The sequence below is a fragment of the Oncorhynchus kisutch genome, linkage group LG14 (genome assembly GCF_002021735.2).
Source record: "Oncorhynchus kisutch isolate 150728-3 linkage group LG14, Okis_V2, whole genome shotgun sequence".
Classification (NCBI taxonomy): Eukaryota; Metazoa; Chordata; class Actinopteri; order Salmoniformes; family Salmonidae; genus Oncorhynchus; species Oncorhynchus kisutch.
In genome coordinates, this window is record NC_034187.2 from 78,152,819 (window position 1) to 78,166,982 (window position 14,164).

Here is a 14,164-nt window from a genome sequence, read left to right on the forward strand (position 1 = left end):
AACAACAGAATGAGAGAGAGAGGAGTTGAGAGATGGCAAGAGAGAGAGAGAGAAGAGAGGGGAGAAAGGAGGAAAACTGAGGGAGGGGTGACTGAGAACAACAGAATGAGAGAGAGAGAGAGTAACTAAGGGAGAGGTGACAGAGAACAACAGAATGAGAGAGAGAGAGAGAGAGAGAGAGAGAAGAGAGAGAGAGGAGGAGAGAGAGAGAGAGAGAGAGAGAGAGAAAGAGAGAGAGAGGGAGAGAGAGAGAAAGAGAATAACTAAGAGACAGAGGTGACTCTGAGAACAACAAAATGAGAGAAAAGAGAGAGATAGAAATAGAAAGAGTCATCATAGCAGCTCATGCTGTGCTGGTAAACACATTTCAAGCAGCTTGCTGTGAGGTAATGCCAAAGCCATCATCTTTCCCTCCTTCCATCACCACTCCTATGGTTACTCCAGCAGCATGACTAATATGCCATTACCCCATGAATACATATTTCAGTTGAATGCATTGAGTTGTACAACTGACTAGGTATCCCCCTCTCCCTTTAACTTTTCCCATAGTAAAATGTAGACCAGGCAGGCAGCCCTCAAGAGTTTATCTCAACACTCCCGGGCCACAACTCCTCTGCCTCTCCTCTCACTCTCCTCTCTCGTTCCATTGGGACGTTCAAAGCATGTAACAGAATCACAACCTCTCCCATAGATGCTGCAGGGCTTCGCTTGTAGTGCTGACAGAGTCACATGACCAACATAATCCCTTGCTTACTTGAGGAGGAAGAAATCGTAGCAAGCTGCATGAGGCTGGGGGGGATAGTAGCAAGCTGCATGAGGCTGGGGGGGATAGTAGCAAGCTGCATGAGGCTGGGGGGATAATAGCAAGCTGCATGAGGCTGGGGGGATAGTAGCAAGCTGCATGAGGCTGGGGGGATAGTAGCAAGCTGCATGAGGCTGGGGGGATAGTAGCAAGCTGCATGAGGCTGGGGGGGATAGTAGCAAGCTGCATGAGGCTGGGGGGATAGTAGCAAGCTGCAAGAGGCTGGGGGGGATAGTAGCAAGCTGCATGAGGCTGGGGGGATAGTAGCAAGCTGCATGAGGCTGGGGGGGATAGTAGCAAGCTGCATGAGGCTGGGGGGGATAGTAGCAAGCTGCAAGAGGCTGGGGGGGATAGTAGCAAGCTGCATGAGGCTGGGGGGGATAGTAGCAAGCTGCATGGAGGGACAGTAGCAAGCTGCATGAGGCTGGGGGGGATAGTAGCAAGCTGCATGAGGCTGGGGGGATAGTAGCAAGCTGCATGAGGCTGGGGGGGATAGTAGCAAGCTGCATGAGGCTGGGGGGATAGTAGCAAGCTGCATGAGGCTGGGGGGGGATAGTAGCAAGCTGCATGAGGCTGGGGGATAGTAGCAAGCTGCATGGAGGGACAGTAGCAAGCTGCATGAGGCTGGGGGGGGATAGTAGCAAGCTGCATGAGGCTGGGGGGATAGTAGCAAGCTGCATGAGGCTGGGGGGATAGTAGCAAGCTGCATGAGGCTGGGGGGATAGTAGCAAGCTGCATGAGGCTGGGGGGATAGTAGCAAGCTGCATGAGGCTGGGGGGATAGTAGCAAGCTGCATGAGGCTGGGGGGATAATAGCAAGCTGCATGGAGGGACAGTAGCAAGCTGCATGAGGCTGGGGGATAGTAGCAAGCTGCATGAGGCTGGGGGGGATAGTAGCAAGCTGCATGAGGCTGGGGGGGATAGTAGCAAGCTGCAAGAGGCTGGGGGGGATAGTAGCAAGCTGCATGAGGCTGGGGGGGATAGTAGCAAGCTGCATGGTGGGACAGTAGCAAGCTGCATGAGGCTGGGGGGGATAGTAGCAAGCTGCATGAGGCTGGGGGGATAGTAGCAAGCTGCATGAGGCTGGGGGGATAGTAGCAAGCTGCATGAGGCTGGGGGGATAGTAGCAAGCTGCATGAGGCTGGGGGGATAGTAGCAAGCTGCATGAGGCTGGGGGGATAGTAGCAAGCTGCATGAGGCTGGGGGGATAGTAGCAAGCTGCATGAGGCTGGGGGGGATAGTAGCAAGCTGCATGAGGCTGGGGGGATAGTAGCAAGCTGCATGGAGGGACAGTAGCAAGCTGCATGAGGCTGGGGGGATAATAGCAAGCTGCATGGAGGGACAGTAGCAAGCTGCATGAGGCTGGGGGGATAGTAGCAAGCTGCATGGAGGGATAGGGGGGAAAGCCACCAGTCATCACTCACCAGCTGTTGTGTAGTTAAGTGTCGTGTCTTTGGCTATGCCAAATTAAGTGATATGACATGCTATTCTATAAAATCCTTTCTCCGTAATTAATATGACCTGATTGAGCTAATCATGTAAATGTAATTCATTAGAGAGTCGGGGCACCATGAAATAATATTTATAGAGCTGTTGTCTTCCGAATGAACTCTTAAAGACCTAGTAATATTTTACATCAATAGCAGTCAATATTAATCGTCACCTTAATTCAGTCTCATCTGAAAGTTGTAAATTCTTGGTTATCTTCACGAACCCTGGCTAACAAGTTGAATCAGCAATACAAAATTGGGTTTAATTATTTGTTTACTAAATACCTTACTAATCACACAGAATTACATATACAAAGATTGAATCATACCTTGATTACAAATTACGTCATAAAGGAAAACATCCCTGACGGGCGGAACAGATATGACAGCTGGTTACACAAAAGAAAAGGGCTGGGTTTGAGTGAAAGAGCGGGAAGACTGAGGAACAAAGGGAGAAGCGATGTCTCTATCGTAAATACAGTATCTTATGCATTCTAAATTACCGCCCATTTGGAAAAGGAAAATGCAATAAATATTTACTCTGAGCAGCGCTTCGGTAGGTTGGTGGTAGATGGAAGGCTGTGTTGCCAAACCGAGTCCTTTGAAGAATGTCTCTGGTGGTCAATTGGATACGTTGTAGTAACGTCGTTGTGTGGTAGACGGAATACTCTGTCTGTTCTTTCCAAGCCCGCGTTTGCAGCTGCTGTTGCTAACTCAACGGCTAGGAGGTATCACTTCTGTCGTAAATAAGAGTTCAAAGTTCATACCAATCGCAACCAAAGCTCACGCTGAGGTTGGCTTAGTTCTGTAGTTGACATGTTAGTCGGAGGCTGCAGACCTCAAATACTTGGAACAGGAGGTTATATTGTTGTCAAGGCTTTATATAGGAAGGGAGAGGGGGGCGTGTTTGAAATGTTTTATAACCCATGTCTCTTCACAGGGGCGGGCCACTGATTGAGCAGAGCCCTAACCTTATGAAAACCCAAATCTCTCATTTGGAAGCTAAAATTACATTTAATCTCTTCACCAATAATTGTATATTTCAACATTTAAATTGAACAACAATTCCATGTGAATCTGATAATGAATCATAAACTGTAGAGTTTATGTCATCCTATCATTGATGAGAATGTCTCAGATGACAACTGAACTGACATCATATTCATTAAGTACCAACGCATATGTTCAACTGGTTGGATTACCAAAATATGGTTCATTTCCCCCACCTTCTGATGTTCCCAGAATCTCAATGTTAACCGAGGGGTTTTCAAATGTCACATCAGTAGGGTAGAGAGAGGAAAAAGGGGGGAAGAGGTATTTATGACTGTCATAAACCTACCCCCAGGCCAACGTCATGACATAAGTAATAATGCACGAGGGTGTGTGGTATATGGCCAATATACCATGGCCAAGCGATGTTCTAGGCACGGGTTAACACAACACAGAGGTGGTCCACTAAACACCACACATTAATACAACATAGAGGTGGTCCACTAAACACCACACATTAACACAACACAGAGGTGGTCCACTAAACACCACACATTAATACAACACAGAGGTGGTCCACTAAACACCACACATTAACACAACAGAGGTGGTCCACTAAACACCACACATTAATACAACACAGAGGTGGTCCACTAAACACCACACATTAATACAACACAGAGGTGGTCCACTAAACACCACACATTAACACAACACAGAGGTGGTCCACTAAACACCACACATTAACACAACACAGAGGTGGTCCACTAAACACCACACATTAACACAACACAGAGGTGGCCCTGAAACACCACACATACCCTTCTGTCTGACTGTAGTTAACCCTTCCCTGTCTCTACACATCTGTCTGACTGTAGTTAACCCTTCCCTGGCTCTACCCATAGCATTACCAAGTGTGTCCCCAGTAGCATTACCAGGTGTGTCCCCAGTAGCATTACCAGGTGTGTCCCCAGTAGCATTACCAGGTGTGTCCCCAGTAGCATTACCAGGTGTGTCCCCAGTAACATTACCAGGTGTAATTCTCACAGAGAGAGAGAGAGAGAGAGAGACACACACACAGAGAGAGAGAGCGAGACACACACAGACAGAGAGAGACACACACAGACAGAGAGAGAGAGAGAGACACACAGACAGAGAGAGACAGAGACACACAGAGAGACTCAGAGAGAGAGACACACAGACAGACAGAGAGAGACACACAGACAGAGAGAGAGATACACACACACACACAGAGAGAGAGAGAGGCACACAGAGGGAGAGACACACACACAACCTCAATTACCTCGACTAACCCCCGCACATTGACTCTGTACCGGTACCCCCCTGTATATAGTCTCCACATTAACTCTGTACCGGTACCCCCTGTATATAGCCTCCACATTGACTCTGTACCGGTACCCCCTGTATATAGCCTCCACATTGACTCTGTACCGGTACCCCCCTGTATATAGTCTCCACATTGACTCTGTACCGGTACCCCCCTGTATATAGCCTCCACATTGACTCTGTACCGGTACCCCCCTGTATATAGTCTCCACATTGACTCTGTACCGGTACCCCCTGTATATAGCCTCCACATTGACTCTGTACCGGTACCCCCCTGTATATAGCCTCCACATTGACTCTGTACCGTAATACCCTGTATATAGTCTCCACATTGACTCTGTACCGGTACCCGCCTGTATATAGTCTCCACATTGACTCTGTACCGGTACCCCCTGTATATAGCCTCCACATTGACTCTGTACCGGTACCCCCTGTATATAGTCTCCACATTGACTCTGTACCGGTACCCCCTGTATATAACCTCCACATTGACTCTGTACCGGTACCCCCCTGTATATAGTCTCCACATTGACTCTGTACCGGAACCCCCTGTATATAGCCTCCACATTGACTCTGTACCGGAACCCCCTGTATATAGCCTCCACATTGACTCTGTACCGGAACCCCCTGTATATAGTCTCCACATTGACTCTGTACCGGTACCCCCCTGTATATAGTCTCCACATTGACTCTGTACCGGTACCCCCCTGTATATAGTCTCCACATTAACTCTGTACCGGTACCCCCTGTATATAGCCTCCACATTGACTCTGTACCGGTACCCCCTGTATATAGCCTCCACATTGACTCTGTACCGGTACCCCCCTGTATATAGTCTCCACATTGACTCTGTACCGGTACCCCCCTGTATATAGCCTCCACATTGACTCTGTACCGGTACCCCCCTGTATATAGTCTCCACATTGACTCTGTACCGGTACCCCCTGTATATAGCCTCCACATTGACTCTGTACCGGTACCCCCCTGTATATAGCCTCCACATTGACTCTGTACCGTAATACCCTGTATATAGTCTCCACATTGACTCTGTACCGGTACCCGCCTGTATATAGTCTCCACATTGACTCTGTACCGGTACCCCCTGTATATAGCCTCCACATTGACTCTGTACCGGTACCCCCTGTATATAGTCTCCACATTGACTCTGTACCGGTACCCCCTGTATATAACCTCCACATTGACTCTGTACCGGTACCCCCCTGTATATAGTCTCCACATTGACTCTGTACCGGAACCCCCTGTATATAGCCTCCACATTGACTCTGTACCGGAACCCCCTGTATATAGCCTCCACATTGACTCTGTACCGGAACCCCCTGTATATAGTCTCCACATTGACTCTGTACCGGTACCCCCCTGTATATAGTCTCCACATTGACTCTGTACCGGTACCCCCCTGTATATAGTCTCCACATTGACTCTGTACCGGAACCCCCTGTATATAGCCTCCACATTGACTCTGTACCGGAACCCCCTGTATATAGCCTCCACATTGACTCTGTACCGGAACCCCCTGTATATAGCCTCCACATTGACTCTGTACCTGTACCCCCTGTATATAGCCTCCACATTGACTCTGTACCGGTACCCCCTGTATATAGCCTCCACATTGACTCTGTACCTGTACCCCCTGTATATAGCCTCCACATTGACTCTGTACCGGTACCCCCCTGTATATAGCCTCCACATTGACTCTGTACCGGTACCCCCTGTATATAGCCTCCACATTGACTCTGTACCGGTACCCCCTGTATATAGTCTCCACATTGACTCTGTACCGGTACCCCCTGTATATAGCCTCCACATTGACTCTGTACCGGTAGACCCTGTATATAACCTCCACATTGACTCTGTACCGGTACCCCCTTGTATATAGCCTCCACATTGACTCTGTACCGGAACCCCTGTATATAGCCTCCACATTGACTCTGTACCGGAACCCCCTGTATATAGCCTCCACATTGACTCTGTACCGGAACCCCCTGTATATAGCCTCCACATTGACTCTGTACCGGAACCCCCTGTATATAGCCTCCACATTGACTCTGTACCTGTACCCCCTGTATATAGCCTCCACATTGACTCTGTACCGGTACCCCCTGTATATAGCCTCCACATTGACTCTGTACCGGTACCCCCCTGTATATAGCCTCCACATTGACTCTGTACCGGTACCCCCCTGTATATAGCCTCCACATTGACTCTGTACCGGTACCCCCTGTATATAGCCTCCACATTGACTCTGTACCGGTACCCCCTGTATATAGTCTCCACATTGACTCTGTACCGGTACCCCCTGTATATAACCTCCACATTGACTCTGTACCGGTAGACCCTGTATATAACCTCCACATTGACTCTGTACCGGTACCCCCTGTATATAGCCTCCACATTGACTCTGTACCGGTAGACCCTGTATATAGCCTCCACATTGACTCTGTACCGGTAGACCCTGTATATAGCCTCCACATTGACTCTGTACCGGTAGACCCTGTATATAGCCTCCACATTGACTCTGTACCGGTAGACCCTGTATATAGCCTCCACATTGACTCTGTACCGGTAGACCCTGTATATAGCCTCCACATTGACTCTGTACCGGTAGACCCTGTATATAGCCTCCACATTGACTCTGTACCGGTAGACCCTGTATATAGCCTCCACATTGACTCTGTACCGGTAGACCCTGTATATAGCCTCCACATTGACTCTGTACCGGTAGACCCTGTATATAGCCTCCACATTGACTCTGTACCGGTAGACCCTGTATATAGTCTCCACATTGACTCTGTACCGGTAGACCCTGTATATAGCCTCCACATTGACTCTGTACCGGTAGACCCTGTATATAGCCTCCACATTGACTCTGTACCGGTACCCCCCTGTATATAGTCTCCACATTGACTCTGTACCGGAACCCCCTGTATATAGCCTCCACATTGACTCTGTACCGGTACCCCCCTGTATATAGTCTCCACATTGACTCTGTACCGGTACCCCCTGTATATAGTCTCCACATTGACTCTGTACCGGTACCCCCTGTATATAGTCTCCACATTGACTCTGTACCGGTACCCCCCTGTATATAGTCTCCACATTGACTCTGTACCGGTACCCCCTGTATATAGTCTCCACATTGACTCTGTACCGGTACCTCCTGTATATAGTCTCCACATTGACTCTGTACCGGTACCCCCTGTATATAGTCTCCACATTGACTCTGTACCGGTACCCCCTGTATATAGTCTCCACATTGACTCTGTACCTGTACCCCCCTGTATATAGTCTCCACATTGACTCTGTACCGGTACCCCCCTGTATATAGCCTCCACATTGACTCTGTACTAGTAACCCCTGTATAAAGTCTCACTATTGTTATTTTACTGCTGCTCTTTACTTGTTCCTTTTATTTATTATTCGTATTTTTTAAACTGCATGGTTGGTTAGGGGATTCATTGTAAGCATTTCACTGTTAGGTCTACACCTGTTGTATTCAGCATTTCACTGTAAGGTCTACTACACCTGTTGTATTCAGCATTTCACTGTAAGGTCTACCTACACCTGTTGTATTCAGCATTTCACTGTTAGGTCTACACCTGTTGTATTCAGCATTTCACTGTAAGGTCTACTACACCTGTTGTATTCAGCATTTCACTGTAAGGTCTACCTACACCTGTTGTATTCAGCATTTCACTGTTAGGTCTACACCTGTTGTATTCAGCATTTCACTGTAAGGTCTACTACACCTGTTGTATTCAGCATGTCACTGTTAGGTCTACACCTGTTGTATTCGGTGCATGTGACAAATAACATTTGATATGATTTAATTTCTGTTCTGCTTTATAATTAGTTTGTCGGTCACCAACTCCAACTCTCTCTGATTGGCCCTCTAGCCACGTTCTGTCTTTCAGATGCTCTTCATTCTGTGGCAACACACCCTTCTACCTGTGTCATTTTGGAGAGGCTGATGAGGAGGAAGAGAGTATAAATTCCTTCATTTCTTTTAGAAATATGCTTCTTCCAGAAACACTGACATCTTGTTATCCATCACCCTTCTCCTTCCTCATCCTCAGTAAAAACGGCACTGCAGAAGCCTGGTCCTGGACTCATTAAGGTGTGTCAGAGTAGGGTGTCTGCAGATTAACGAACATGCACCTGTGGAATGGTCGTTAAGACACTAACAGCTGACAGACGATAGGCAATTAAGGTCACAGTTATGAAAACTTAGGACACTAAAGAGGCCTTTCTACTGACTCTGAAAAACACCAAAAGAAAGATGCCCAGGGTCCCTGCTCATCTGTGTGAACGTGCCTTAGGCCTGCTGCAAGGAGGCATGAGGACTGCAGATGTGGCCAGGGCAATAAATGTCAATGTCCGTACTGTGAGATGCCTAAGACAGCGCTACAGAGAGACAGAACGGACAACTGCCTGAGTTACATCAGGAACACACAATCCCTCCATCAGTGCTCAGACTGTCCGCAATAGGCTGAGAGAGGCTGGACTGAGGGCTTGTAGGCCTGTTTTAAGGCAGGTCCTCACCAGACATCACCGGCAACAAAGTTGCCTATGGGCACAAACCCACCGTGACTGGACCAGACAGGACTAGCAAAAAGTGCTCTTCACTGACGAGTCGTGGTTTTGTCTCACCAGGGGTGATGGTCGGATGCGCGTTTATCGTCAAGGGAATGAGCGTTACACAGAGGCCTGTACTCTGGAGCGGGATCGATTTGGAGGTGGAGGGTCCGTCATGGTCTGTGGCGGTGTGTCACAGCATCATCGGACTGAGCTTGTTGTCATTGCAGGCAATCTCAACGCTGTGCGTTACAGGGAAGACATCCTCCTCCCTCATGTGGTATCCTTCCTGCAGGCTCATCCTGACATGACCTTCCAGCATGACAATGTCACCAGCCATACTGCTCGTTCTGTGCTTGATTTCCTGCAAGACAGAAATGTCAGTGTTCTGCCATGGCCAGCGAAGAGCCCGAATCCCATTGAGCAACTCACCCTCCGACCCCTGTTGCGTCGGAGGGTGAGGGCTAGGGCCATTCCCCCCAGTACTTAAAGCAGCTGGTGGCCACACCAGATACTGACTGTTACTTTTTATTTTGACCCCCCCCCCCCCCTTTGTTCAGGGACCCATTCTATTTCTGTTTGTTACATGTCTGTGGAACTTGTTCAGTTTATGTCTCAGTTGTTGAATCTTATGTTCATACAAATATTTACGCATGTTAAGTTTGCTGAATGAAAAACGTAGTTGACAGTGAGAGGAAGTATCTTTTTTTGCTGAGTTTATTTTACAAAGGCCTTTTTACATCAGCAGATGTCACAAAGTGCTTACACAGAAACCAGCCTAAAACCCCAAACAGCAAGCAATGCAGATGTAGAAGCACTAACTACTAATTTGCCAAAAGGCTGAGAGATTGAGAAATGGGTTGAGAAATGAAACCAATCTCAAATGTCTAATTGGCACTGTAGAATGGGTATATCATTATTTGTAAGGTTTTGTAAATATTGCATATTTCTCCTACATCACAACATGAAAGTGATGTTTTTATCCCTGTTAAAGAGGAGTCTAGCCTGGTCCCAGATCAGTCTTCTGTTTGGCATGACAACAACCACAGGAGATGGGTCCAGCCATAACAGATCTAGGACCAGCTAAAAAGGAGTCATATTCAGAACAAAGAAATTCTACCACCTCATTAGTAAAGCCTGTGGACTTGGTACCACCTTATTGGTCAGTTAGAATCATTTATTGGCAAACGCAGGATGAAAATAAGGCATAAAATAACACGTGTTGAACAATGAGAAAGGTATAAAAGAAACCTGTACACTCAAAAGCTCCACCTTTATTAATGAACAAACGTTTCCATACGTTTCCATCCTGCCAGGCTCTTTGTCAGGTCATTCCACAGGGAGAGCACCACACCCATATCTGTAGACTTAAGACAAGCACCAATGAGGGCGGGTCTATATATATTTAAGTTGATAAGGGGCAACACAAAAACTCTAAATAACAATACATTATATATATATATATATATATACACACACAGTCCCAGTCAAAAGTTTGGACACACCTACTCATTCAAGGTTATTTTTTATTTTTTTTACATTGTAGAATAATAGTGAAGACATCAAAACTATGAAATAACACATATGGAATCATGTAGTAACCAAAAAAAGTGTTAAAAAATAAACTGAGGGCTGAGAAAGAGAGGGGAGAAACACCTTCTTTTCAGACGGTAATCGCATGGTCTCTAGTAACAAACAGACCAACCACCATTCACTCTCTCTGGAGCAAATAGTTTTCCTTGGCTAAGGCTAGCCTGAGCAGCACTGCTCTGCTGCTGAGAGACCATATTGTTCCATTGCTACTTTGAGCAGACTACCCCGCCACACAAACCTCACCACCCCCCCCCCCCCCCCCCTCTTTATTTCGACATTCATCCAGCCAACCCCCTTTGCAGTTTGCACATATCCGGCAACTGTATCAGTGTGCCAGAAAAAGAGGAGAAAGAAATGAAATACTGTAGTAAAAAAACTACAAGAGGAGAAAGAGAATATTAAAAAGGCAGCTTGAAAACAGACGATAATGCTGTAGTCCCTCAGGAGGAAAAGAAACTTTTGGCCGTGTTCCCTGGCTGAGAGCTGGCTACGTTACAGCGCTGGGCCAGTAGGTTGGATAGAACACATGGCTGCTGGCGGAACACTCAGAACACAACGCAGTTCCATTCCAGAACACACAATCACAGATACATACACATATACAACAAACCCAAAGAAACAGATTTGTTTGGACTTAAAATTAGGTTGTAACATGAATCTTTGACTAGACTACATGTTGATGTTCAGCACATGCCAGCGTTTATCAGGAGTCAAAAAGGCTTATGTTATTGAGGTGTACTCAGACGTTCAAGAACAAAATATTTGGCTAAATAAAAAGCCTGCTGTGAGTAGAATTATATCTTTTTTTAAACGGGTTATTTTGATAAACATGAGAAAATTCAGTGAAAAAAACACACTGATTCTCCATGCATGAGTGAGAACTAAAGATGTCGGTCAAGGAGGCCAGACCTGGGTTCAAACACTACTCAAAATCATTTCAAATACTTAATATGTGCTTAATTAAGCTTTCCTGTTGCAATGGAACCAATAGAACAGTCATAAAACTGCAAACTCCGCCCATCTGGCGTTCCAGGCAGAGAAGTAAATAAAAAAGATTTCAAAGATTTCAAATAGTATTTGAACCCAGGTGAGGAGGCCAGCCCTTGAAACCGCAGATTATTGGCTGACTGTTTTTTTTAATAAGCAGAGTCGCTCTCTTGATTTCCCCCCCAAACTAAACTTCACTTCTCCTGCTAACCATTAGTCTCCAGAAGGCTATTTGTCAAATGTTTTGTACCAATCAGTTTCCACCAGTCAGCTACCCAGCTCGCATTACAATTGGGACGCTTCCTGCTATAGGGGAAAAAACAAGTCCCTCAAACGAATAGTAAGACTAAATAGCTTCTTAAAAAGCTTACGAGTACCAACACGGTGTCTATGTATTCAGTGCCAAACCATACGAGTACCAACACGGTGTCTATGTATTCAGTGCCATTGGTGGAAGGGAGTACTACAAACCTTGAATTGAGGCATATGTAAACATAAACAACAACAGTAGGTGGAATCCTCCTCCTTGGTGAGAAGTTCCACATTCTAAGACTTTCTATTAAGCCTGATGTGTCTCACATCTCATATCTAACTGTATCTGGGGGCTGGTTGCAGTCGGGAGGGAGGGACAATAGCTTAATCATCATTTGGTAGAGAGTGGATTTTGAGGTGTGAGATTGTACATAAGGCTCATGGTGTTCAGAAATATGATGAGCTAACCTATTCAATACAATAGTGAGATGTACAGAAGGCTCTCATGGTGTGCAGAAATATGATGAGCTAACTTATTCAATACAATAGTGAGATGTACAGAAGGCTCATGGTGTGCAGAAATATGATGAGCTAACCTATTCAATACAATAGTGAGATGTACAGAAGGCTCTCATGGTGTGCAGAATTATGATGAGCTAACCTATTCAATACAATAGTGAGATGTACAGAAGGCTCATGGTGTGCAGAAATATGATGAGCTAACCTATTCAATACAATAGTGAGATGTACAGAAGGCTCATGGTGTGCAGAAATATGATGAGCTAACCTATTCAATACAATAGTGAGATGTACAGAAGGCTCTCATGGTGTGCAGAAATATGATGAGCTAACCTATTCAATACAATAGTGAGATATACAGAAGGCTCATGGTGTGCAGAAATATGATGAGCTAACCTATTCAATAGTGAGATGTACAGAATAGCTGACATGTACAGCGCCTTCAGACAGTATTCACACCCCTTGACTTGTTCCACATTTTTGTTGTGTTACAAGGTGGGATTTCAAATTTGGTTCAATTGCGATGTTGTGTCACTGGCCTACACACAATACCCCATAATGTCAAAGTGGAATTATGTTTGTAGAAATTCTTACAAATTAAAAATGAAAAGCTGAAATGTCTTGAGTCAATAAGTATTCAACCCCTTTATTATGGCAAGACTAAACAAGTTCAGGAGTAAAAATGTGCTTACCAAGTCACATAATAAGTTGCATGGACTCGCTCTGTGTGCAATAACGGTGTTAAATATGATTTTTTAAATGACTACCTCATCTCTGTACCCCACACATACAGGTCATTGTAAGATAACTCAGTCGAGCAGTGAATTTCAAACACAGATTCAACAACAAAGACCAGGGTGGTTTTCCAATATCTCGCAAGAGGTAGATAAGTAATTACACTTTGGATGGTGTTTCAATACACCCAGTCATTACAAAGATACAGGCGTCCTTTCTAACTCAGTTGCCGGAGAGGAAGGAAACCGCTCAGGGATTTCACCATGAGGCCAAATGTGACTTTAAAACAGTGAGAGTTTAATGGCTGTAATAGGAGAAAACTGAGGATGGATCAACAACATTGTAGTTACTCCAAAATACTATCCTAAATGACAGAGTTTAATGGCTGTAATAGGAGAAAACTGAGGATGGATCAACAACATTGTAGTTACTCCAAAATACTAACCTAAATGACAGTGAAAAGAAGTCTGTATAGAATCATATAAAAACAATCCAAAACATGCATCCTGTTTGCAACAAGGCACTAAAGTAACACTGCAAAACATGCATCCTGTTTGCAACAAGGCACTAAAGTAACACTGCAAAACATGCATCCTGTTTGCAACAAGGCACTAAAGTAACACTGCAAAACATGCATCCTGTTAGCAACAAGGCACTAAAGTAACACTGCAAAACATGCATCCTGTTTGCAACAAGGCACTAAAGTAACACTGCAAACATGCATCCTGTTTGCAACAAGGCACTAAAGTAACACTGCAAAACATGCATCCTGTTTGCAACAAGGCACTAAAGTAACACTGCAAAACATGCATCCTGTTAGCAACAAGGCACTAAAGTAACACTGCAAAACATGCATC

At 45.6% G+C, this 14,164-nt stretch overlaps 1 protein-coding gene across 1 annotated transcript in view; it reads right to left on the minus strand.

Moving 5' to 3' along the window:
* The window catches only part of LOC109903304 (zinc finger protein 704), a 63,585-nt gene that overhangs the window by 22,539 nt on the left and 26,882 nt on the right, over positions 1 to 14,164 (minus strand). The gene's annotated exons all lie outside the window — the stretch shown is intronic.